This window comes from Sceloporus undulatus, chromosome 1 (genome assembly GCF_019175285.1).
Source record: "Sceloporus undulatus isolate JIND9_A2432 ecotype Alabama chromosome 1, SceUnd_v1.1, whole genome shotgun sequence".
Classification (NCBI taxonomy): domain Eukaryota; kingdom Metazoa; phylum Chordata; class Lepidosauria; order Squamata; family Phrynosomatidae; genus Sceloporus; species Sceloporus undulatus.
Window position 1 is genome coordinate 147,529,737 of NC_056522.1, and position 27,267 is coordinate 147,557,003.

Below are 27,267 nucleotides of genomic sequence, written 5' to 3' on the forward strand. Positions count from 1 at the left end.
TCGCCGCTTGGCCTCCGCTCCCCGCCGCGATCACGAGGGAAAATTTTGTCCTACATTTTCCCGGTTTGGAGGTTCCAGCACTATGGCAACCCTACCTGGAGGTGAAATTCCAGCTGCAACAATTTACCTTTCAAATGGGTTGAAAGGTACTGTTGAATTTCAAACCCCACCACTGCCAATAAACATTTTTAGAAGCAGAAGTGGACTTCTGGCCACTTGGGATCCTTTATTATTTATTTATTTTTGATAGTTCATTTGGCCCCTGAAGGGTCTTGGGCATAAAAGTAGCTCCCAGACCTCCGCAGTCACAAACCCTGTCCTAGATCACAGAACCTCTGGTGCTTTGCAGTTGCTTCTAGGGAATGGCGAAGAAAACCCTCTGAAAATGTATGAAAGCTATGAAGTAGGGATGGGGTAGTGCCTGGTGCACCAGATTTTGCTGAACTGCAGTTCCCATTATTCCCACCACTGGCTTACAATACTAGGGATGAGGATTTCTATCAGAAAACACCCAGAAGAGACACATTTCTTATAGAGCTTGGGAGAATAGGAATTCATAGTGCTTTTCCAGACATTTGCATTTATGCTATGCAGCTACTTACTTTTCTTATTAAATGCTTTTCATTATCTGATTTTTCTGTAATTTTAGAAATGACTCTGGACAGACTATGGAGCTAGCAAGAATATTAACACTGTATAAAGCAAAATAGCAAACACTACCGCTTTCATATAGCAGTTTTTAACTTCAGGTCGCTCAGTCAAAATTTGAGCAAATTTACCTTGAAATCCTCTTTTCGTGTAGTGGTTTTTACTTTTACTAACTTTCTTTTACTTTTACATCAGTGCCAGGATGACTCAATGCAAGGACACGAAGGAACAGCCGACTGGATCAAGGGCTCAAGCTACACCACACTTGAAGTGGATGAAACATTCAGGTGTAATGAGTACTGTGGTCTTCCTAAAACAGGAATGACTCATTCTTTAACCTTAATTTCATTGCTGTAAGGGCCATTTCTACTGTTCTACAGGCTTCAGTGTTGTGTTTACCATAGCTGATGCTCAAAATCTGAATATCACAGAAGTTAGGGTCCATGCCAGGTAACTTCAACCAGCAGCAATGACTGCCACATGAAGTGATGAAACAGATACATCTGTGTCAGGAGTTACAAATACAACACTTTCCCTGCCATAACTATGTGACAGGTTAGATAGTAGTAAAACAGTGATTGCTGAGGCATGCTGATTCAGCCAAGATGGTGAAATAACACTAGTGAGAAGACAGGCATGATCAATCCTGTTCATGGTCATTCTTGTGAGAAGAGTCTGGCTGTAAGAACAAAGAAAATGGCTGGGAACCAGGGGTAATGTGTTTATTACTTGTAATGAATTAGAATCAATCTATTACATCAGAATCTTATAATTAATAATATAGATAGATGATGAATCTATTATAGAACAGACTGAAGACAGAAAACAACAGAACCCCCTAGTGGCTTACGCAGCTCCCAACTGAGACCATAAAGTATCATCAGTGAACTACAATGGTCCCTCCATATTCTCTGGGGTTGGAGTGAAGAACCTTCATGCATGAGGAAAAACCACAAAAAAAAAACACTATTCTTTTTACCTAAGAGACACTTTCTAGGATCCCAAGTCCTCCAGTGCACCTCTGCCAGAGTTGAGCATAGATCATGCTGGATGACCTAAAAATGCCTAGAGAAGTTTCTGTCTAGAACTTCTAAGTTCTCTGACACAACTCTATGGTCAACTTCCAGCAGAATTGCCTGGGAGGACTTAGAGATTCCTAGAGAAAACATACTAATCAAAATGCAAATAATCAAAGCTGCAAATTCAAAGCTGCAAAAAGTCAAAGCACAATGTGGGGGGCCAACTGGAAAATCAGAGCAGAAGATCAGACAGGACCTCCTTAATACTGTAGATCACCCACAGAAGGGTCTCCAATGATAGTCTTGTTTGTGAGGCTGTTCCAGAATAAGGCATAACCTATCCTGCTTCATCTGTCAAGTTTTCAGAACAGCTGGAGCTACGTTGTTTAGGGTTGTGGAGGAGATTCCAGCCTCCACTTGCCCAAGAAGCAATGTAAGTGCAGTGTTTGACATTAAGTGGAAGACATTGCCCTAAAACTGTCTCCACATCAAAAGGTGCAGAACTAACTGATCTCAAAAGCCTTACACTCTTTCACCAGATTTCTATATTTACCTCACAAACATACCTTTAATACTGCAGAATTTGGCTTATTTTATGCCGAACACGGGCCACTCTTAGGCATCCTGAGCTGGCAGGTGAAACATCTGTGTGGCATTTCAGGAGCGCGCCAGGCGAGCATTTGCAACTGGGTGGCTTCTTTGTCAGAATACCCATGCAAGAGAGAGTTGAGTTGGCACCTGCTTATCTCGTGGCCTGTCTCTTGACTCACTGCTCTGCTTCAGAGCACAGCGTGCCCACTTGAGATTGTTTTTGTTAAAAAAATTCCAGCTCCAAGACTATTTACAATGTTTTTAATTACTCTTTTCACTCCTCCCGCTGGCAGACCATCTCTGCGCCTCAGTGCTTATGTTTGACATTGTGTTCCTGGAGACTTGCGGGCAAAGCTACACAAGGCTGCTTTATTCCAGTATCTCTGCAGGTCATAAATCAGGTCTACTAATCATTATTTACTTCCCCCTGCTCCCACACCCCACAACCTGCTACTGCTGCCTGCTGTTAGCATTTCTTTCTTTCAGCTTTGCTTGTTCTTATTCTGCCATTTCTACATTCCTTCCCTGAAAAGTACAGGCTGGCCTTAACAGGAACCAGCTTTGCTAGCTTTGTAGTTCAGAAAGATGTGGGGAGTTGCCTTAATACCCTAAAGGCACCAGATTCTTTTTGATCGTGATCTTGATCTGGTTAGTACTTGGGTGGGAGACCACAGAAATACCAGTGCTGTAGGATATATTTCTGTGAAACAGGTTGGATAACAGCCTAAAGTTGATCTAGGAGCAGGGGTTTCTCCTCAAATGTAGCTCTTTGATAGATACCGTCACCAATCAGAACGGTTCCCTCTCTGAATCTGCTATAGCCATTGTCTGATTGTTTGTTTTAAAGTATGTTTTAATTGTGAATTGTTTGATTGTTATTTTTTGGGGAGGGGGGACACTGGGATCTGGGACGTACAGTTTTAATTTGTAAGCCGTCCCGGTTGTCTTGGACAGAGAGGCAGGATATACATTAAAAAATTATTATTATTTATTTTTTAAACAACCTGAAAATGCACCAAGGAAACTTTTTTAAAAACCCTTAAAAAAAAAAACTCTTTAGCTTCAAAGCTAAACTCCTCTTAGCTACAGTGGTACCATCGGATACGAAATACCCAGGTTACGAAATTTTCGGGATACGAAAAAATCCCATAGGGAATTATTGTTTCGGGTTACGAATGTTTTTTCGGGTTACGAAAAAACTTTTGGTGCTTTTTTCGCTTTTTCGCACGGAATCGCGGCTTTTCCCCATTAGCGCCTATGGCTAATTCGCTTTACGAAGGCTTTTCGGGTTACGAAAGCGGTCCGCGGAACGAATTACTTTCGTACCCGAGGCACCACTGTATATCTACGCTGTAGAAATAATGCAGTTGTAGCTCCATCCTATTGAATCCTGGGATTTGTAGCTTCACAAGCCTTTAGTCTCTTCCAAATGCGTTGGGCCTCACAAAACTACATATCCCAGGATTCTGTAGTTAAAGTGCTGTCAAACTGCATTATTTCTACAGTGCAGACTCACCCTCAGTAATTTTACTTTTCGAAATGGAATCTACATCTCATTGAAACAAAAAAGGAATGAGCAATATAACAGGTGATGAGGGACATAACAATAGCTTTGCAAAAGTGTTGTGTAAAGAGGTACTGGAAACCCCTTTATACAATATTGGGGAAAATAGCTAAATTTAGCACAACCCCATATTGATTCTAGCATAAGCACCAAGACGATTCCAAGCATTAGTGTTAATAAGTAAAACTGCTTGCACTTACATAATGAATTTCTTTTAAAAAGTGAAGCAAACAACAACAACAACAACTTGCTTTAAACCTTTGGCATTTTGGCTGTGGGTGATGTATACAAACTGCAAAGGTGTCTCTCCTGTGACAAATGAGTTCATCAACTGGACAGAGAAATCTTAACTGTTGAGCTACTTGGCTCCTTCCTCCTTCAGAGCTATTTACAGATGTATAATTCTAAAACTCAAGACTACATTTCTGGTGTGAAATAGTTGACAGCTGAACAAACACTTCTGGCTGCTGGAATCCATATTTATGATCCCTCCACAGTATGCAGAGGAACAGAAATTGAAAGCAAAATGAATCGTGGGCATCATCTCGAATAATTCATAAGGAGGAGATTACAGAGAGAGCACTGATTCCCTTCTGTCCTCATGTGAAATACATGAGAAGAAAAACTCTTAACTAAGATTGTCACAATGTCAGAGTCACTGCTAGCCAGACAGCGAGACATGTTTTATAAAAGTGCTTCGTGTTAACTGAAACATAAGGGGTGTCAATCATGAATTAAATTCAACATACTCTGAAGGGAGAAAATAATGATTTGATTTAATTTAACTGCAATGCTAGAAATTTGGGGATTAAAGTGAGATTTCAAGAGAAGGGCAGAATTCTTATTTGAAAAAGTTGTTGTTGTTGTGTGCCTTCAAGTCATTTCCTACTTATAGTGACCCCAAGGTGAACCTATCATGGGGTTTTCTTGGCAGGATTTGTTCAGAGGGGGTTTGTCATTGCCTTCCCCTGAGGCTGAAAGCATGTGACTTGCCCAAGATCACCCAGTGGGTTTCCATAGCCAAGCAGGAAGTGAACCCTGGGACTTTATCAGACAGGGAAAAGCAAGGGTATAAATGGACATTATCCCATGAAAATTGTGCAGTCGTGGTGAAGATTTCCACATGACATCGTGATTAAAAAGGACTTATCCCAGCAATAACCAGGTAATAACCAGCAACAAATCCCATGAATAATTTGTTGCTAGTTATTATTTGGTTATTGCTGGGATTAGTCCTCTTTAATTGCAATGTGTGTGAAAATCTTCACTGCGATTGGGCAATTTTCAGGGGTTAATGTTAGTTTAAGCATCCACTTTTCCCCTGTGTGATAAAGTCCCCGGTTTCAGATTTGCAGTCCCAGTACTCATACTGCGACAGGCAACATTCATATTCCCCCTTTCCTATATCTACACCCCTGACTCGGCCTTAGCTATCAATGATGAATATTAACTTCAGAGCTGAGGCAGGCGGCCCAGAAGGAGCAGCCACTCTGGCGCTCATCATACTGGAACCGTGTCGACGGCATGGATTGCTTCCAAAGTGGGCCACCGCCATGGTCCCTAATGGGCCACTAGCAGGAGTGGATTTAATCTGCTCCCCTTTTGAGTTGGCTCTTGCCACCTTGGCTTGGCCTTTGTGTGGCTTCCAGCTGCTTTGGGGGCATGCGTCATGTAAATGCCACACCCCCGAAGTGGCCTGAAGCCACTTTGTTTGGTCCTTCTGATTCAGACCTTAGTCTGGAATATCAGCATGCAAAGGGATCTTTTAACACCCTTGAGATTAGCTGGGTCAGATATATCTGAGGAGGCAGATCAAGGTCCAAAACGCAGTGCAGAAATCATTCAGTTTGAGACCGCTTTAAGTGCCTTGACTCAGTGCTAAGGAATCTTAGGCATTGTAGTTTATTGTGGCACCAGATTTCTCTGACAGAGAAGGCTAAATGTTTCACAAAATGACAGTTCCCAGAATTCCCTAGCACTGACCCATGGCATTTAAAGAGTTCTGAAACTGGATTATTTCTGGAGTGTGTTTTGGACTTATGTTTACGAAAGCTTACATTACAACTTCTTTTGCACAGTTAGTTTCAAACGTGCTACAAGATCCCTTTTCATAGTGATGGTTGTTATTCTGACTGGTTCAGATTAATACCCCCCCCCCCACACACACACACACAGACACACTATACACGTCTTTGCAGCATTTTACAGACCAGCTTCAAAGTATGTGGGAATGAAAATTTCTACTAAGGGTTGCTTGGTGCCGGGGTTTAACAAGTAAATCCTTTCCGTTTGTTTTCATGAAGGTGTTAATGAAAGATCCTTTAGTAGGCGAGGGGGGGGAGGTGTCCACTTTTACTACAATGTGTGCAGCTGAGTCTAGGTAGTACATCTGACAGCTTTCATGAGGAAAATGTCAACAAGAAAGGACTCATTTTGATCTTCACAATTAAACTCAGACAACCTTCTGAGTGTTTTGGTGTTTGGAAATTCATTTGCTTCTGTTCTTGGCTGGGAAACAATGCCTTATTGGCACATATTAACATGTCAAAACCACAATATTGCCCTACTGGCAGCTTGGTTCTTCTTGAACGGTCCGCATTGCATCTGTTTGTCAGTCACATCATGCTGATCCTGAATATGTATGGCCAATTTTTAAAAAGTGCCTTTGTGTGTTTATTTAATAAGCAAATTCTCTTTTTAAGGACAGCCAAATTAACATGTTAAATAAGTTTTTAACCAACAAGAGTCTGAAGGGGCTCCCATGCTTAACTGGAAGAAGTATCTAGATAGTATTCATAACAGTAAGAAACAGGAGAAGGAAATAATTGAGTATACAGCTGTATAATGTCTACTCATCTGACTGAGTTCAAAGGGTCTTATTTCCAGGCAAATAGACATAGGATCTGAGTATTACAGATCACTAGCTTTATTATGGGTTAATGTCTTGTGGACAAAGGCCCACTTTTTCAGATGTATGGAATGTATCCAATGTGACAGATGGATGAAACCCATTTAATATTTATCCAGAAATATCATTACCCATTTATTATCTTGTTTATTTATTTGAACTTCTTATTTTCTCCCAAATTATTGCATCCTATTTTCTTGATATCCTTAAAGGAAAGGGTCTTTTCAGCAGAGGCTTCATGTTTGCCAAATTGTATCACTGGAGTTTCATGCAGCCCCAATTCCATTATTTTCCAGCAGGCATTAAAACCTACCTTCTGAAACATGAGTGTTGTTAACATAGCCTGTGACTGTAGCTTTGCTATATCTGTTGTGAAATTTTCCGTTCCAGAGCACAGTTGGTTTGGTGTGCGTCAAGGACCTAGAAATACTCAACTCTATTTTTAACAAAAACATTGTATTTGTTTGTCAACAAATTGCACATTTCATGTAATGATCAACTATTAGTCTCCTACAATACTTCTATGCCTGCAGTGCCAACTGAGGATGGAATGCTGTTGGTGATATACAGTCCAAATCTCCATATCCACAGCTTTGAAATGTAGAACCCATACAGACAGGAAAAAATAAAGCTGCTTCAGGTCACTTGGGAAGTATGCTCTTTAAATGATGCATGCATCCTAAGAAGCCAGAAGCTGCGACAAAGCCATGCTCTAGTTGTAAGGACTGGAGCGCATCTTTGGTGCAGCTTCTGGCCTCTTAAGATGTGTGTGTCATTTAAACAGAATACCTCCAAAGTGACCCGAAGCAGCATTATTTTGGTCTATCTGTATGGGCCCATAAATTCCAAAAAGCAAACTTTGATTTTGCCATTGTATATGAAACACACCATTTTACTATGCTAATGTATATAATGGGATTTGAGCAACCATGGATTTTGGTATTCCTGAGGGGGGTCCTGGAAGCAAACCCCAGTGGATACCAAGGATTCACAGTATGCTGGCATAACAAGAATCAGTACATTACACCATCACACAGGCTTTGTTGTGGCGGTGGTGGTAATTCAGTTAATAGGAAGTATTCAGTAGAGGTATTCAGCCACACCTTGCCCACCTTTGGCCACAATCTTATTCATTTCTTCCTCTGCCATACAACATGGATTTTATGTGGATTTCTTTCACATACTTGAATAATGGTGAAAGTTTGCCAGTAATGGATGTACTTTGCAGCCTTGTACTTGCTAAAAGCTATACTAAACAGGTGATTTAAGTGGTTGGTTAAATTCAACCTCTTCAGGGCTCCAGCTTGCCAAAAAGGGATTGTTTGCACAGCAGCACAGGGCTTTCCTATATGCGAAGCCTTCCCCCATAAAATGTTGTTGGATTGTATTAACAAAAAGATTCTGTTTCAATTGCATCCTAATCAGAAGCAAAGGACATACTTCCTATTATTGGACAATATTGCATTAGGTGCAAAATAGTGAAAAAGAGCTCCTTTGAAGAGCTCAGAGGTCATCTGGGGGTATATAGGTATATAGAGAAAGGCAACTAGTAGGCATCCAGGATTGTTTGGGGCATTGTATGTCAACAACAGTACCTTCACTGGGACCAACTAAACTACCACAAACTGGTAAGCAGAACTTGGAAAGCTTGCTCGCAACTGTGATGTGTATATTGTCTCTGTCATACTAGTGTTGTTTTGGATTATTCTGATAGTATGTTCATAAGCTGTGCAATGACAGCTCATTGAGCTTGCAATCCAACTGAAATGTCTCTGGAAGTGAATCTCTTTGAATTCAGAGGGATTTACTGCTGAGTAAACCTGGAAGGGACAACGCTTCACACAATGCACATAAAGCTGCTTTGAGCTGTTAAATGTCTTGATATCATCTATGATTGTTCTTTGGCAGACCAAACTTTCCTACTGCTTCCTTGTTTTCAAATACAGCGGGGAGTCTCTCGACAGCTTCTGAGGCTTGCAGATAATTATAGTGTGTCCACCTAAGAGAGAACAGGCTGACATGCTAAACAACAGTAACTTAACATGCATCAGAAGCTACTGCACTTTGATCTCAGTGTCATCTTGTTCACAAAGGTTAAAAAAATAAAGTTTTATCCAATTAAATAATGGGTGCTATCTTCTGGCCAACAAAAGAGGAAATTTATTCAGGATAAAGGAAGTCACCAGGCATCACAGGTCCTGAAAGATTCTTGCATTCTGAGGCCAGCATTTCAAAACCTTGTTTTAGGCCCATTAACAATGACCGTAATCTTCTATGCACTATGTTGCTACGTAACGATGGTAGTCATATACCAAGACCTGGATTTGGTCTTATATTTCCATGGTAATTGTCTTATTTGTCTAACAAGCTTTGTTCAACATATATATCTTTACAGTGGTAGAAAAGGCAGAGCAGGCTTTGAGGTATCACTTAATTCTTTGTTATGATTATCTTTTAAGCAACCTTAAGACACAACATGAAGCATTATTCAAGGATGGTAGAACAGAACATCCATACATATATAGCTACCTCTTACCTTACATTTTCATTCAATGCATGCAAGTCAGGGAGTGGATCCTAGGAAGCAGACGTGGCTAGGTTTCAGACCAGCAATGCTGTGTGCTAGATGTAGGTCTTTCACATAAGAATAAATAACAAAGGAGACTGTGGAGACAGATAGCAGTGGCTAACAAAGGTGAAGAACCTTTGGCTATCCAAATATTGATGAACAACTACTCTTTTCATGTCTCCCCACCGGCCAGGTTGGTTAAGGCTGATGGAGCTCAACACATTTTGAGGGCCACATTTTGGTCAATCCTGGTGCAGAAGCAGGGGCAGCCCAAGGCTGTCACTCACTCAGACCAAGAGTTAGCGCATCAGGAAAGAAAACACAATCTGAGCAAATTTATAAACATCAATATAAATTCTGAACACTTACAAGATGTGTACCTGAATCTCCCACCACTTTAATCCTTTTTGATCCTAATTTTTATTGAAAAGTCGGTTTTTGTTATAGTATTTTACAAGGACTGGCTCCAAGATAGACATAAGTGATCTTCTGTCTATCTTGGATAAATTATAGCAGGATATGGGGGATTTGAAGTAAAGAGTGATACTTACAAATTAGACACTTTTGATGGTTAGGAGAGTATCATCAGTTTCAGCATACCCTAGATATTAACTCAAAAAAAGTACTTTCTAAAATATATCCATTTTTTTACATGCTGCAAAAGATAATCTAGTTTATGCAGCAAAGCAGGTGATCAATTTGCCATCTGTGATCTCTACAGAAGAGTGGAGCTATTTATGGATAAAAAATAATTGACACACTGTGACTTCCTCATTACAAGAAAAATTTTTCAAAATGATATACCAATGATATAAAAACCTTGTAATATTATCTAAAATGAAAGGTAGAAACTCTGGGTCTCTGTTGGAAGTGCGGGAGAGAGTTTTTGAACACAAAGGATCTGCTCTGCAGTCAGTATACTGTATATAAAAAGCTATTCATGCTATCCTTGTAGAAGAAAAATACCATTGAATCCTAAGTTGTTTGTGTTATTGTATTAAAGAGAAAAGTTACTAAAGAAAGTAATGTAATTTTACAGTATTTTGGCAGCCAGGACATTGGGCCAACAACCTTGTGCCCACAACTTGCTTTGGACTACACATCCCATTAGTCCCAGCCACTCTGACCATGGTAAGAATTGTGGAACTTGGAGTCTCACAGCACATTTTGCTAGAATTTGGAAGTGTTTTGAAATATAACAGTTTATTAAATGGTACAATAAGCAATGGGATCAAGCTATCTTCATGCAACTGAGTCTTGGGCATTTTGATGAAGTGGACTGAAGTTGACAGAATCTTACACAGTATTAGAATAAACTAGTTAATCTCAAAGGAGATTATCGCACACAAAATCTGCACTGGGACTGACGCAGTAAGCAGCCTGTATCCAACCCAGGCTTTTGTGACAGCTTTTCATGAACAGGATTTTCCTGTTCTTGAAAAACTGCGGGAGAAGCCTGGGTTGGATACAGGCACAGGACACTAAAGATCCGTTGGTGACGGTTACAACCTGCATCTATCCCGGTGCGGATTTCGCTTACGATAATCTCCAAAGTTATTACTGGATCCTTTTATGGCTTTTAAAGCTAAAACTGACTGGCATGGCTATCTCTTTGAATACTTGGACGTACTCGGTGTACGATGAGGTTTGTAGTAGCCATTTTGTGAGTTTCAGGGGAAATATATTCCCTTGAAAATGTGACAGATGATAACTGATAAGCTTTTCCACCACAATTAAATATAGCTCATATAATTAAAATGTAAAATGTGCTAGTATAATGCTTTTTGGAGGGTTCAGAGTTGTTACTCTTCTACTTTTTGCCAAGGAACTGTGGTTCTTGACCTTTAGTCCTTCAGGCATTTATTGTAGTGAAATATTTACATATATATTGATATATGTATGACTTGTTTATTTAAAATATAAACATTACAGTTGTCCCACCCTTTTTGTGGGCTTGGAGTTCATGGTTTTGCTCTTCATGGCAGGGACAAGTGGGGAAGGACAAAATGGTGGCACACACCTGCGCATGGCCTTACATGTGCACCTGGAGTACATGCACCATTATTTTCAATGGGACTTGAATATTTGCAAGTCGCCATTTTCATGCAGGGGGGTCTGGAACACATCCCCCATGAATTGGGAGGTGCTAGTGTATTGTATTGGTATTTTTAAAGGGCACTGTTTCACACATGTATAGCCATTGCATGGAAGGAATGGCAAGACTTGCCATTCCTGCTTTATTCCAAACAACTGTAGTCTGCTAACTTTGTCTCAGTCTGTTTACTGTACAAAATGTTAGGAGGGAATAATTTTCACAGTCTTGTTGGCCAGCATAATTATGTGAGCATTGGTAGTCATTACAGCATAGGCAGCAGCCCAGCAGCAGGGTAGGGACCAGACCCAGCAGTGCAGATTTCCATATTGGTAGGGACAGCTTTTTCTGCCACCTGACTACTTGTTACGCTTTCCCCCCCAAAATGCCTTATACTAATAGTAATAGACCTTTATGCCAGTGTAGATCGCCAACAGGATGCTGGTTTAAGTTTGTAAACATTCCCTATCAAGGGCCAAGTGCAGCTGGCATGGAGAGTTGATGGCACTATTGTCACATTTTAACAGCCTTGGCAACAATCTATGGAATCCTTGGATTTGGAGTTTAGGAAAGGTTATTTTGAATTCTCAGTCAGAGAGTGCTTTGCCAGATTATGACCCCTAAATCGAGGCTGTCATACTTCAGCCACCTCATGAGAACACACAATTCATTAGAAAAAACAGTGACGCTGGGGAAGATAGAGGGAAGTAGGAGAGAGGAAGACTGCATGCCAGATGGATAGACCTCATCAGGGATGTCATGGTCCTGAGCCTACAGAGTAGACAGGTAGAGAGTAAGGGAGCTTGGAGATGTCTCATTCACAGGGTCGCCACAAATATAAGGTAGCTAATAACAACAACAAAGATTCCACAGAGTGTAGCTATGACAGTTAAAGTGGAATCATAGCTTTATAACTGATTAATGTGAAAGGGCACTCAACAGACAAAGGGGTAGGACTGGAATGAACATGGAGTCTTGAAAAGGGTCTAGCAGGTACAAACCCACTCTTCCTTCCAGTCAATGGCCCTGAGCTTTTAAAATGTTATTTGGGGGATTATAAAAGCACTTGATAACTTTGGGCAAATCACAATTTCACCGTTTCAGAGGAAGACAATGGCAAACTGTCTCTAAGAAAATGTTGCCAGGAAAATGCCATTATGAGGTGACGTTAGGGCCACCATAAGTCAGAAATGATTTGAAGGCACACAAAAACAGCATTCCCAAAATCCCCCAGCCCGTGGTGGCAATGGTATTTGCAGAACGGTTGGATGTTGTGGTCCAAGATGTTGCTTTTCTAGGCTTTGCTCTGGTTATATGCATGAAGCAGACTTCACAGATTAAGTCTTATGACTTGATTTTGGCTAATCTTGGAACTTCTAATTCACCCGCACCGTGAACATGTGAAAACACACCATAGTTTCAAAAGTGACATATGTTCAAAAGCTTTGTTACTCCAGTACTGTATAACAAAGCCATGAGACCTTACACCTCTTGACTTAAATCACATAAACTAAAATTCTGATAAGGTAGAATTAGCAGCAAATGGTTTTGGGGAGGTGGATAAGTATGTTTTACATTAGTTTTCCATCCTGGACCCTGGTTTTCTAGAGGTTTATTTCCAGCCTTCCAGACTTGAAAAAACTGCTAAAAATGTCAACAGTTTGCACATTTCAGCTGCTGTTGCTGCTGCTGCCAAAGGGAATCTAACACATTTCTTTCTTTTTTTTAAAAAAGGGGGGGAAAACTGTTTGCTGGAATGCAGGGTGGAAGTAAACAGCCTGATTATCATGATTTCAATCTAACTTCATATCAAATGGATTTCATTGCAGAACCAGACAAATGACAACTTGACTTCCAGAAATAAATGCTAAAAGCAGCAAGTACATGCAAAGTACGTGCAAACTTTATACTGTATAATAGTTTCTTTACTGTAGATTGCATTCGATGGCACAGAATTCTCATTAAAGCACAGATCTGACATGTGTTCTTTAGATATGCCAAAACTGTCAGAGTCTGATCCAAAGTTTTGCATATTCTCCACCCTCAAAGTTCCAAAATCCTTTTTCCTTCTGTACCTCACTGGCCTGCCTTCCAATCATCCCAATTTGGAAGGGAAAGTCTTGGTTACGTCTCTGTCATCCCACTTTTTAGCTACTATTAAAATGATCCACTTTCCACCTTTGTTTTCAGCTTATTACAACTATAGTGACTTGAGTTCAAAGTGGACTCAAATTAACTCAGCCAGGGGAGAGGAGAGGAGGAGGCAGAATTTTGTCCTTCTCAGTAGACTCAGGAAAAATTGCAGCATCTCCTAGCTTGTGTGCTCCTTCTCACTGATAACTTGTGCCATCTTGACCACACTGGATGTGGCTTGGCCACATGTGTCATGTGTCTGAAATTATCCATGAGAATTTTCACATGAGTTCTTTGTTCTGCTAAAGCAGGAAGGTTGATACCATTGCCATGTTACTGGGACTGTAATGCTTCTTTTCACAATTCAGTTTGGGTTCTATGATTGTAGCGATCATTTGTGCTATAGCTTTCTCACACGGCGAGTAGTTTGGAGGCCACTCAATATGTTTCCCCCCAACACCACCCCCAGCATTTTTGGGGTATTTCCTGAGAAGCTATTATCACCTTTTTCTGTTCTGCATTTTTCACATTTAAAAAATCACTATCACAGTTGCACTAATGCACTATTCCTTCAACATGTTTCAATGGGTTACCTTCCTGCTGGATCACTGTAGTGGTATAGCACAATGGTTTGGAAAGAAACAAAAGAAAAGGCTTTATCACATGCAGCTTTTAAGCTGGGATTCCCATGGGAAGGAAGTGGCACTGGTGACACTGATCACATGATGCCACTTCCTTCCCATAGCTGCCCTGTCCCTGACCTGTGTCTTTTCATTCATGGGGAAAACCCATGAATGAAATGCCAATAATGCCCTATTGCGGGTGCAGAAAGCTCATGGCAGTAGCATGATTGGCAGCGGCAGGGTCTCACTGTCCCCAACTCCCCTTTCTTTTTAATTCCCTCCCAACTTTTTTGCACTATTTCAGAGCTCTGGAGCCTTGAACAAAGTTTCAGAAATTGTTTTAAGAGTGGGTTGGGGCTGCAAAGCTCCAAAATAACACAAAAAAGCTGGGAATTAAAAAAAAACAAAAAACAAAAGTCATGTCAGGCAAGGCATAAGAGAAAGAGGGAGGGGTTAATGGTGAAGAAAGGAAAGGAACGTAATGGTGGTGGCAGCCCCAATCACACTAAAGGAAGAAGTGAGGTGGTGGTTGCTCCTATGCCGGTATTGAACCTTTTTATTTTTAGTGCAGGACTATAGCGGCAAAGGGGCTGATGTGATAAAGCCCTTAAGAAGAGGAAGAAGTGGAGAGATCTTAGCAACTCCCAGGGAAAGTTTCCTCCATGGTGTTTCCAGTCTCTTATTCTGCCACCACTACTGAAAATAAAGGAAGAATGGGGACCTGAGTAAACCTTAGGTAACTATGCCTACAGCATGCCCCAAACACACCCACCTGATCCGTAAACTGGAATACTTACAAAAAGGATCTTTCACTCCCATTAAAAAGAAACAGACCAATATTGTGACCTGGCCTGACACAGGAATTATTTTTGGTGACAAAAAAATTCCTCTGAGATTGTACCAGGAGGGAAATGTAACAGCAGTAATGTCATGCAAAAATACTCTGTGCTTGTTGATGCCAACCCACCTCCTTTCCACTACAAAAGCCTTGGGTAAAAATGGCCTACAATGCTGAGTCCTATTTCTAAAATAATTTACACTTCAGGTTAAATTCCAGAAAGGATTCCTTGCCCTTCTCTCACCAGGGATGACTGAACAATTCTGCTTCTCTTCTGTCCCTTTGCTCTTCAGCTTGTTGGGATGGCAAAGTACACAATCCTTGTGTCGCCCATACTGGGTTGAATATACATATAATGCCTATTAGTGTTCTGCATAAAATCTCACTCACTCGCCACAAACATACACACTGCCTGGAACACAGCCCATTTTGTCCCCATGAAGCTGCCACAGGACAGACAGAGAGTATGTGTGTGTGTGTGTGTGTGTGTGTGTGTGTGTGTGTGTGTATATATATATATACACACACACACACACACACATATATACACACACACATATATATACATACACACATACATATATATACCTATCAGGATCCACTGCTAAGTCCTGAATGATTTGTAGTGTGTGTGGGGGGGCATCTTCTGCCACAGTTGGCCTTGTGCTAACTCAGGAGATTATCACACAGGGGACAGGGTACCATTGTCCCGTCTCTGTGCCATCCTTCCCGCATAATGGTGGGAAGGACTTTCAGAAGATGTTGCACTTATCTGGACATTATCCTGTCCGGATCTTTGTAGCCACTCCCTGCTGTATTGACAGAAGTCTCCAACTCCATCATTTGTTCTGGATCAATGGTGGCAGTTCAGTTCCCTCTTCTGTTTCCTCTGTATGGAGTGAAAAGACAGATCTGATGACCAGCCCTCAATATAGAGAAACTGACTTGTTGCATCTTCTCTGTACATGAAGGAGGAGCCTTCAAACAACACTCTTGTTTTTTTTCCCTGCACACGGAGATATCCACTATCTACTCCTGCAATATTTTCCACAGCAGCTCAACAGTATTTAAAGGGAATTTGCAGGCATATGACTGAGTGCTACAATCTGGCTGCTTCACCTCCCCATCATTACACTCTGCAATTGTCAGATAATAAGAACTTGGCCATATTCTGCATCCAATAAATGTTGCAGAATGTGTGAACCACAGATGATGGTGTCAAGGTAAGGCCCCATTTACTAATGTTACGTTGCCCTCACAGTTCTCCCTGCAGCCTGAGAAAGCTTCCTCTCTGTCTGTAATGCTAGAGTCATCCTTGAATACATACAGACCATTTGCTCAGAGTTCTCATTTTGGAATAAATATATTTTTTAAAAAATTATGCTTCCAGGCATAAAGTTTTATTTCAGCACATGGTATTAGTATTTGCAAATCACATTCTCTTTGGATGAATACAATAAATTGATTTGCCTGCCTTGGAGGATTTCGCTAAAGCAAAAGTAAACAAAGATTGCCTTCTCAAATGTCACATCATTTTCCAAATACGCTCACGTCCCATTTATATCCAGAGATAATGTTCCCAGTAGACCATTTATTTTAATGAATAAAGAATTCATGCTGTACTTTTCTAATATGCTGTATCTAATAAACAAATAAAAATGCATATCTAGTTTTCTATCCCTCAAATGCACTTCAAAAGTGGCTACGATTGTAATAATTCATTCTGTCCATGTTTCTCCCTGTCTTGAAAGGGTGTGTAGTGCATGATATATGTGACAGCAGCTAATATATGAAGCAGAGGTTTTCATTAATAAAGCAGTCAACACCCCTCCTTCCCTTGCAAAGTGTCAAAACAAAAAGGTTCTTCACCATTTTGAAAATATTTATATGGCTTAGGTCCAGGCTATTTGAACCACTGTGTCATTATGAACCCATTAAAGCTCCAAAATCTTCAGGCTCTGCCCCACCATCTTCTCATGCTTCTTAAGTGGAAACAATTGAGAGTGCCTTCTGGGTGGCTGCTCCCAGATTTTGGAACTCCCTTCCTAGGGAAGGCCAGGATAGCCCCATTCCTGCTCTCCTTCCACTGTCAAACTGGCAAATGTTCTTATGCCCCAGGCTTTCGGAAACTGACTGGGATGACATGATGTTTTGTTTTGCAATTTATACAGAGTGCTTTAATGAATTTTAATTGTTTTAATATTATAAATTATCTAGCTGTCTTTTAAGTAACTTTTATATTTATCCTTTTTATATATGTTTCTGTATAGATTAATCTGTATTGTTCCTAATGTTTTGTAAGGTGCCTCAAGTCCCATTACATACATACATACATACATACATACATACATACATAAAAACGTGATTCTTGTCTTTGTTCAGTATTATTATAACATTGATAATATTACTACTGCATTTGAACTTTATGCCTACTACTAAAACATCTGCTCACATTCTCATTATTTCCACTTTGCTCAGCTTCTTTCCTGATATGGCTTCCTTCTACAGTCCATTCACCCCAAATCCAGTGCTCAAAGCAATCCTTACAACAAGAGTGGGCAACTTCTGATGGCTGAGTGGAGGAGATGCATTGGATTATCTTAATCTGCCAGGGTAACCACTAGTTCCTGCTACTGTCCATTAATTTTGACAGGATTATTTCATCAAATCCTAAACTTTCTCCCCCTCATTTCTCCTTTGCCAGGCTTAACACAAAACATAAAAGCTGATCCAATTATTCTGATCCTGATATAAAGTGGGGGGGAGGGGAGAAGAAATCTTGGGGTGGGTTTCGTGTAGACAAAAATAAATATTTTATTGCCACAATAAGACACTATTAAAATAGTCACTCAAAGGAGTGTCATTAAGATATCAGTAAACTCCCTTTTCAAACTAAAGTCACCAAACTTTATTCTGATTTGACATGGTGAGCCAACATGTTCAGCAAAGGCTGCCCTGAGGACAGAAGGCTTCTGTAGAAATCAGAATCATGCAGAGTACATTATTACACCAATCTGTAACAATGATAAATCCATTTCAGTTCCAGGTTATAACACAACAAAATGTTGAAAGATCCAAAGAGCACGTGCAAGGCACTTTATATTGGACAGAGTTTGTCATCAATGTTATCCTTTTAGACTCCAAATCCCAGAATCCCCCAGCCAGAATGACCAATAGGGGTAATTCTGATAGCTGCAATCCAAAAAGGCAACCCTGCACCTGTCTTCTCCAGAGGTTACTCATAACTGCCAACCCTGTTGTGCTACATTCATATGGTCTTCCTTCCACTATTCCAACGTCTTATGCTTTCACTGAGCCATCTCCATCTCTACTTGTATTGTCTACCCTGCTTGTACTGTCACAAGACCCATCCCTTCTCCCATTTTCCCCTCCTGGATCTTCATCCATTCGCCATGGAATGAGAGCCAATGTACAGTGATGAAGTTCTACTTTTGACCTGATTTTTCTGGTATGAAATAAATTGCCAGGACTTTCAGAGCAGGATGATATAAATAAAGCTGTGTATTTGAGTTCTCCCCCTTACTGTTAAAAAGACTCAAGAAACATCCATAAAACAAATGATTTAATAGCAGGTTAAATGGGATATTATTTAATCAGGTTCATATTTCTCAGTGAGATAATTTGGGCAGTCTGTAAACACAGCGAATTAACCATCGGCAAGATGCTTCCTGGCACCATTTAGGTATTTCTCTCTCCTTCTGCTACTGGATAAAACAAAATTCACCAAGAAAATAAACAATCAAGTCATTCGTGTTGATTGGAAGGGTTACAAATGCCATCTTTGTTACTGGAGGTATGGGAAGTGATTCAAACAGCTTCCACAGATAGACCAGAGGATCAATTGCTCTATAATTTTAAACTCAGTCCACTTTATTAGCTATACAGAGGGGTCAGGCTTCCTTTTTGCATGCACAAAACCAACATATTTGCTAGATGGGTACTTGGAAAAGTTAGTCCTATGATCTATAGCTCCCTGAATACTCCATGATGGCTGGTGGATTCTGCAAGCTATAGCAGTATTTCCAAAGCCCTCCAGGTAAATATGAAAAATAAAAACATACAGAAACAGTTTTAACTAACAGTCGGTTCACACACATGTGCAGTGTAAAAAAAGAAGACATACTCTGACAGCACATAGAATGTATACAGTTATTCTTTAAACCAAGGGAGGAGGACATGCTGTCGAATTGTCTAAATGAACTACATCCCTAGCGTGCATGATCCTGATTTGGATTGTTAGTATGGCATCCCATGTTATTGGAGCAGTTTTAAAGTCCAAACTCTCTCCCAATTTAGGTTCAAAATTCCCCCTCATGAATGCAGGGTGATGTACTGTGTGTAAGAATGCAGACTGTGAGATTATGTGAGAGTGCAGAATGCCATAAGTTATGATTGCACACAGCTGCCTGGTGTATACACCAGGAAAACACTGCCACTTGAATCTTTCCAAGCTGTACACACTTGCAAACGTGTGATGCTTTTATATACCAATGCATAATATCCACTGTTTATACTATAAGGTAGGACTAGGAAATAGGTGCATTTCCAGATGTTAGTGGACTGCAACTTCCATCAGCCCTAATTTGATTATAAGAGATGATGAAAGTTGTAGTCTATCTTCTGTATCCCCCTTGTAGGGAAAATGTTCTGTGTGAAGTAGCCCTAACGTCTGGTTGCTAGCAATGTTATTCAAATAGAGGCACGCTTACCCTCTGGCATTGACTTTCTGTTCTGGTAATACAAAATGTTACAAAGCTTTTACATTAGGCTAATAGTGTCCAAAACAATAGGGTTAGCATCAAAGGGGGTGAGATCGGATATGAGGCTGGCAATATTGCAGGGAAATCGCACAGAACAAGGGAGAGCATTGAAATGAGATTTCTTGGATCAAGATCTAAAATGACTTGACTCGTCCCTTTTATGGAATGTATTTGGTTCACTACTCTTCTCCTGAATGCCTGTGGCCAAGCCACTTAAGGTAAAACATTAAGCAGGATGCAAGGAAACTGCATAAAGAGAGCCACAAAAGAGCCTTGTCTGAGGCGTTCCATGGGAGTAAACGTCAACAACTAGCTTATGTCTCAAAGTGATATGCTAGCCATAGTGGTTGAGAACATTTTATCTGATCTCTTCAAAGAACATTTATACAATATGGGGATATTGGGGGAGGGCAGGGAGAATCCAATTGGAGTATAAACATATCTGGAAAGCCACAAATTCCCCAAACTAAGGGGCATTTGCCGCGGAACTCTGGTGCATGCCTCGAAATGGATTGTGACAGATTCGGAGCGAATATGAACTTCACGTGAATTCTGATCCGGGGTAAAGTGTAGTCTGAATGGCCCCAAAGATTCAACCCAGATTATTTTCACTGTCTGAATAACCCCAGAGACAGCCTGCCTCTGAATATCAGTGGCTGGGAAATAACACTGGAAGAGGGCTTGGCCTGGCTGTTATCTCATGTCCTGAGTACCCAAAGCATCTCAATGGCCCCAAAGAGAAACAGAATACTGGACTGGAAGGACATTAGCCCAGTCTCACAGTACTTTTTCTTCTTTTAGACAAAATAACGGGGAAAGGCACAGGTGCAGCCACATGCTGTACCTTGAGTGGCAGGGTACAGCAAATGCTGTTTATACTTTTGGCTGCCTGTGAAGAGATGCAGAGACAAGGCAGTGCTTGCTTTCTTGCCACCCTCTCTCCAATTTGGAAAGAAAAATAGTTGTTGCATCTGGTTTTTATATTGCCCATTTTATACTTGGGTCTGCAGCCAGCCAGAGGACTAAAGGATCCCTATCTTTGCAAGGAGCAAAAAAGAGTGGGGTAGGCAAAACAAGCATGCAACATTTATAATAGATAGGAGTTGTTGTTCATACCAAATAAAGTACTTAGAATGGAGAAATGGGACATGGAGCTAATTATATTTCATGTGAAAGACAACCCCCACCCACATGCTGCCCTCTTTTTCTTATTGCGTGGAGCAGTTGTTAGATGGCAAGTATTTGCAATAAAATTTGTCTTCCATAGCTTGAAAGGTTAGTAGAAGTCCAAAATTAATATGTCAAAAGCAGCAGCCCAAATGAAGCTAGCAGTTTCCCCAAATTATCTCAAGGGCATTTTTTAAAAATGGAAACAGAAATTCCTTTTCTTTGAATTGTAAAATGCTGGCTATTTACATATTGAAATTGGTAAAATCTGTCTCTCTCCAGCCATCAAAGACTGAAAGCTGTTCTCCAGAGGCTTGACTGGAGCTTAAAAGTGGAACTGATGTTCTTGGTCTATACCCTCATTTTACCTTTGCCTCTGAACAAACAGGTTTTCTATAGAAGCTATACAAAACAAGACTTGTGTAGTGTCAAATGAAGCAGTCCAACAACAAAAGAATCAATGTCAGTGGTGGGTGCTGTTGGGTGGCATAAAAATTGGACATTCTGGGCTCAAAGATTGTAGGTTTGCCAGGCTGTAGAAAGGATGTCTACGCTTTTAAGAGCTTTATGACAGCCAGAAAAGGAAGAGGTGCAATTTTCCCACCCTTTCCTCTCTATGCCATAAAAAAAGTTGTGTCAAACCTCTGAATACCTTTTGTGTATGTGCAGAATATAAAGATTTGTCTGTGTGTATGTGATGAGACATCGCCCTCAAGGGGAAAAGCATGAGGGATGTCGTTTTTGTTGTATGCCTTCAAGTTGTTTCCAACTTACAGTGACCCTAAGGTGAACCAATCATGGGGGTTTCTTGGCAAGTTTCTTCAGAGGGGGTTTGCAATTGCCGTCATCTGAGGCTAGGGCCTGTTACAGACTGCCAAAATAAAGCTGCTTCGGGTCTCTTTGGAGGTATGCTGTTTAAATTATGCATGTGTCCTAAGAGTCTGGAAGCTGCACCAAAGCTGCACTCCAGTGCTTAGGAATGGAGTGTGGCTTTGGTGCGATCTCTGGACTCTTAGGACCCATGCATCATTTAAATAGCATACCTCCAAAGAGACCTGAAGCAGCTTTATTTTGGCAGTCTGTAACAGGAGAGTGTGATTTGTCCAAGGTCACCCGGTGGATTTACATGGCCAAGCCTCCTCAGAGTAAGGCACAGTGAGCAGAGTGGCTGTGGTCCAGGGCCTGTGCCAAATCAGCATGGACAATCTCTCTAGCCCGCATGGTGCACTTTCCGCCAAAGGAATTGGTGGGGAAAGGAAGAGGTAGAGAGAGGACGCTGAGGAAAATACAGTTAAACAGGGAAGGCACTGCAGCTGGATGAGGATGGCAGGGTGAGGTGAGTTTTATAATTATTGGCTGGCATTCTGCTGTGTCAGAATGCCAGCCAAGGACTTCTATCACATGTGGCATTTAGACTATCATGTAAGTTGGACCAACAAATGGGCCTTTGAACAGATCAAGCCTGAACTCTCCCTGGAAGCCAAGATGATCAAACTGTGACTGTCGTTCTTTGACCACAACATGAGAAGGCAAGATTCATTAGAAAATATATCAATGCTAAGAAAGGTAGAAAGCAGTAGAAAGAGAGGAAGACTGCATGCCAGATGGATGGACTAAATCAGAGAAGTCATAGGCCTGAATTTACAGGACCTGAACAGAGAAGTGGAGAACAGGGGGCTTGGCAATGTCTCATCCACAGGGTCACCATGAACCAAAGTTGACTTGAAGGTAGTTAACAACAATAAAGAAGTTGGATAACAGAACCTTTAGCCATACTTGTTGCACAGTGCTGTTTCCCTCGCATTGCTGTCTTGCCCTCCAAATATGGTTGGCCACTGACAGAAAAAGTCAATAAGACCCCAATAGCACTGGTATAGCATGGAACCTCAGCTGTAGTAAGTTACTCCCACAGTAGTTCCAGTATTGCACAGACACATGTCTCCTCCTTTCTGCTATTCCCCCTCCCCATCACTATTCCAGAACAGCCGGAGGGGGGGTAATTTGATTCCCCTCCCCTTTTTTGTTTATAAACTACATTTGCACAACTCTGCAATTGTCTTTAACAACCCCTCCCCCCCCATTAAAAAAACACCACACAAATGTAAGGCACATTGGGTAGGGCATAGGGTAGGGAGGATGAGGTTGAAGACAGGAGTGGAAAAGAGTGGAAGAGGCCAGCAACATGCCAGTCACACTAATGGAGGAGCTTGTGGTAGGGAGTGCTCCCAAACCAACATGTATCCACTTCCCTTCATTGGTTGTGGCAACAACAGGGGTGTGTGATAAATTTCAGAGACCATGGTCCAAAACACACTGCAGAAATAATCCCGTCTGAGGCCACTTTAACTGTCCTGACTCAGTCCTAGGGAACCCTGGAAATTGTAGTTTATTGTGGCACCAGAGCTCTCTGACAGAGAAGGCTAAAAGTCTCACAGAACTATTGTTCCCAGAATTACCTAGCACTGAGCCAGGGCAGTTAAAGCTGTTTCAAACTGGATTATTTCTACAGAGTGTTTTGGACCTATGCTGGCTTACTGTAAGAATGCATAAATGCAGGTCATCTTTACAGCCATCAGCTGAATCAGACAAAGGAGGTCTGTTCAGCCACTGATGGGGACAAAATGAGGATGGTGTTTCTAGCCTCCTCCAGTGCGTGAGGCTGTGACAATCAGAAACAGGACCCCATCACAATTCCTTGTCCCAGCATGGCTTGCTGGTGGGAGGGGGCCAGAAACATCCTCCTCTTCGAGCCTCAATCAGATCTCCTTCACCTGAGTCGGCTGCTGACTGTTAAGGTGAGCTGGGTGGGGTTGGGAGACATTATTTAGTTACGCATACGCAACTAAGAAGCCAATGTAGAATATCGGTGATTCTTCTTGAGAGTGTGTGGCTTCTGAGTTGAGTTATCTGGGGACATGTGAATTTCTCTCATGCAAATAGTTTTTCTCCTATTATCAGTCAAAAAGATGAGCAAACAGATGATTGTACTCATTTGTTCAATATAATAATAAAAAACATGCTCTAGGTGACCCCATCATATTTTTACTTCATTACCTCAAATACAATGTCCAAGAGCCCAATGCCCACTTGAGGGGAAACATTCAAATTAATTGACATAATGGGGAGAGAGGGGGAGGACACTAGTCTGCATTTTAAAATCTATATCTAATCACAGTTGACAAAGTGCTAAACATCTTTTGCATGCCAAATGGACTATGGCAAGCCTTTGTCCTGTGTACATTTCCGATTTGGTTTTGGCTCTCCAAACTTTTTGAACTGAATTAAAGTCTTCTAGAGGAACAATGTTTGCAGTCTAAGGATTTGGTCCATAAAATAAATAGCTTAAGGGCCAGAAAGGACTGTCACCTAAATAGACCAACAATCTAGAGAAACAGATAATTATTTAAAGAGGTGAAAAGGCCACACTGGAAGAGCAAAGGAGTAGCCCCAATGCTACCATGTCCTATACCATTCATTCAATAAATCAAAAAGTAATTTTCTCCCTTCATTATAAAAGTTCTTTTCTCGCTGTGAGAGCAAAACCACATTGTGTGTTTGGCCTGTATATACTGCTGTGTTATTGTTCACAGGCAGCCAGCCACAAAACATAAATCATTTCAAATATTCAGAACACCATTAAAGGGTTTTATGAGGTTTTTGCTTCTGGCCTGGCCAGCCCCTCATATATACAAGGATGAGCCCAAGAGGCACAGCTTGGTAAAATTACTTTTTTGGACCACAGTTTCCAGAATCTTGTAGCTAGCCTGTCCAATGGAATTGGAATTGTAGCCCCAAAAATAACATTTCCAAGTTCTTCTCTAGAGTCAATGGCATCACTAGCGATGTGTAGGGAGTGTGAACCACACTGGGCAATACCCCAGAAGAGGGGTGACACCCGGCTGAGTGGGTCCCCCACCTCCCTCCTTGCCCAACATGGGTTTACTTGCATGAAAAGCCACACTGGACAGTGAAAGAGAGGCTCAGAGCATCCCTTCCTTCCTGCCTGGTGTGGGTTTACTTGCATGTAAAGCTGTGCTGGGCAGGGAGGTGAAGGAGGGCCCTTTTGACCCCATCCCCTGAAGTCCCACCCTAAAGCCCTACCCTCCTGCACCAGGTGACATCCCAGTGTAGGATGCCACAGTCTAGAGCAGTGATCCCCAAACTGTGCTATTTAAGGAGTTTTGGATTTGAGCTCCCAGAATCCCAAACTATTGACCAACATGGTTGCGGCTTCCAGGAGCTGACATCCAAAATCCCTTAAAGGGCACAGTTTGGGGATCACTGGTCTAGAGTACAGTATTTCAAGAGGTTGTGGATCACAGCTTTCAATCTGCAGTGGGCACAAAGCGTACCCACAACTCTGCAAAAGCCAGACAACCCCATCCCTTTTGTAATTCCCTGAGTTGTTGTTTTTTTACCATCCAGCTCAAAAATAAATAGGTGGCAGATGGGAAAATTAGAAACTGGTGCAGATATTACTCCCTACAAAGCCAGCTCTCTAGCACTAGTCCTGTTTCACATTTTAAGATCTTACAAGAAGTGCCTTTGTCATCAGAAGCACATTTACTGGGGATACAGCCACTCCCAGATTTTGCAACCAGAACTAGGAACTTCTCATTCCCTGGAAATTTCATGGGAAAACTCAGAGTTTAGGGGTTGGGGTGGATCCTTGTGATGTCATGCAATAGGTCCTTGTGATTTCATAAGGGCAGGGCAGGCCAAAAGGCTGGAACTACTTATAGGTCAGCTAACTGTAGAGATGGGCATGTTTAGCCCCTATGTAACTGCAATGCTATCTTCCTTGAATTCTTTGGGGATTTCTAGTTTTATTCATAAATCCCTTTTACCCTTTTAGGAATAAAAAATTCCTAAAGCCATAAAAATTATGATTTGAGAGAGAAATGGGTATCATGGCTGCAACTACCTAGCATCCAAAATTAATGCCGTCACCACACAGATTTAGATATTAAACAAATGCCTAGGCTATGCATACCAATTTTTTTCCTAACTGATTATTGTGGAGCCCAAACCAAGGCTTGCTTTGAAGCCAAGATGACAGTTTCAAATTCTTTCCCTGTTTACTGCAGTGTAGATCATGGTTGGACGACATCAGGCTGACAGCAAATCAGTCTCTCTTGGGCTCAAATATGGCCCTTGGAAATTTGCCAAACAACCATGTAGTGTTCCCCCTGACATCATCATTAGGTGGTTTCCCTACATTATGGGTTTTCCAAGGGAAAGTGGAGTGGATAGTCCACTCTGGGTTTTAGTATGAACTTTAAAGGAGCAATCCAAGGTGCTGAACAGGCTCAGCCTTATGTACAACTCCTTTTTTTTTAAAGGTCTACTTGCAAGTAAAGAGGAAGGTCTACTAATGAGCAAGGAAATGGTCTTGACAGCTAACCTCTGCTGTCAGAGGCACTGGCAGCCACCTCACTCTGTGTAATGTTAGGGCTGGCCCTGCCTCCTTCCTGCACCCAATCTTATAGAAAACCTCTCCAAAAGAGAAACCAGTCATGCATCCTTCTGAGAGATATTACTTCATTCATACTGTTATGAGGTTCTTGCCAAAGACTAGCTGAGGATAAATGTGTGTTTCAAATAACCCAGTCTTGCTGTCAGTCTGTTTCATTTTTTTTTAAGGAAGAGGCTGTGACTTGCTTGATATCTAATTTGATGACAACTATTCATACAGTATAGTGCAGGATCTGCCAGGTGATGGTAGGGCATGTCAAAAGATTAGAGTGGCATAAATAAGCAGTTCTTATATCTCATGCCTGTTCTCCTGCTGGCGGAACTGAAGACTTTTCATCTCACAGCTGGCAAGATTTATGGTGAGCCTCTATTTTTATTAGGATTTCTTTCTCACAGCGGCCAAAGGCTAGAAAGCTTTTCTCTCCACCCTTGTTAATGCAAGTTTGTTCTGATATTTGGATAAGCCAGTGATAGATTGAAGTTTTATATCTAAAGATCTATTCTCATTGTATTATTTTCTCTATATAAAATAGGGGCAGGCAAAGATGATGGTGATTCCCATCATCCCTCACAAGTGGCTATGTTAGTCAGCTTCTGATTAGGTCTTCATTGCCTTACAGCTTGATCAGTTTATTGATATTGTTGTTGTGTGCTTGCAAGTTGCTTCCAACATATAGTGACCCTAGGTTTCTTGGCAAGTTTTTTCAGAGGAGGGTTTCCATTACCATCCTCTGAGGCTGAGAGAGTGTGACTTGCCCAGGGTCACCCAGTGGGTTTCCATGGCCGAACCAGGATTTGAACCCAAGTCTCCAGAATCCTATCCAATGCTCAAGCCTCTACACTGTGCTGGCTTGATAGG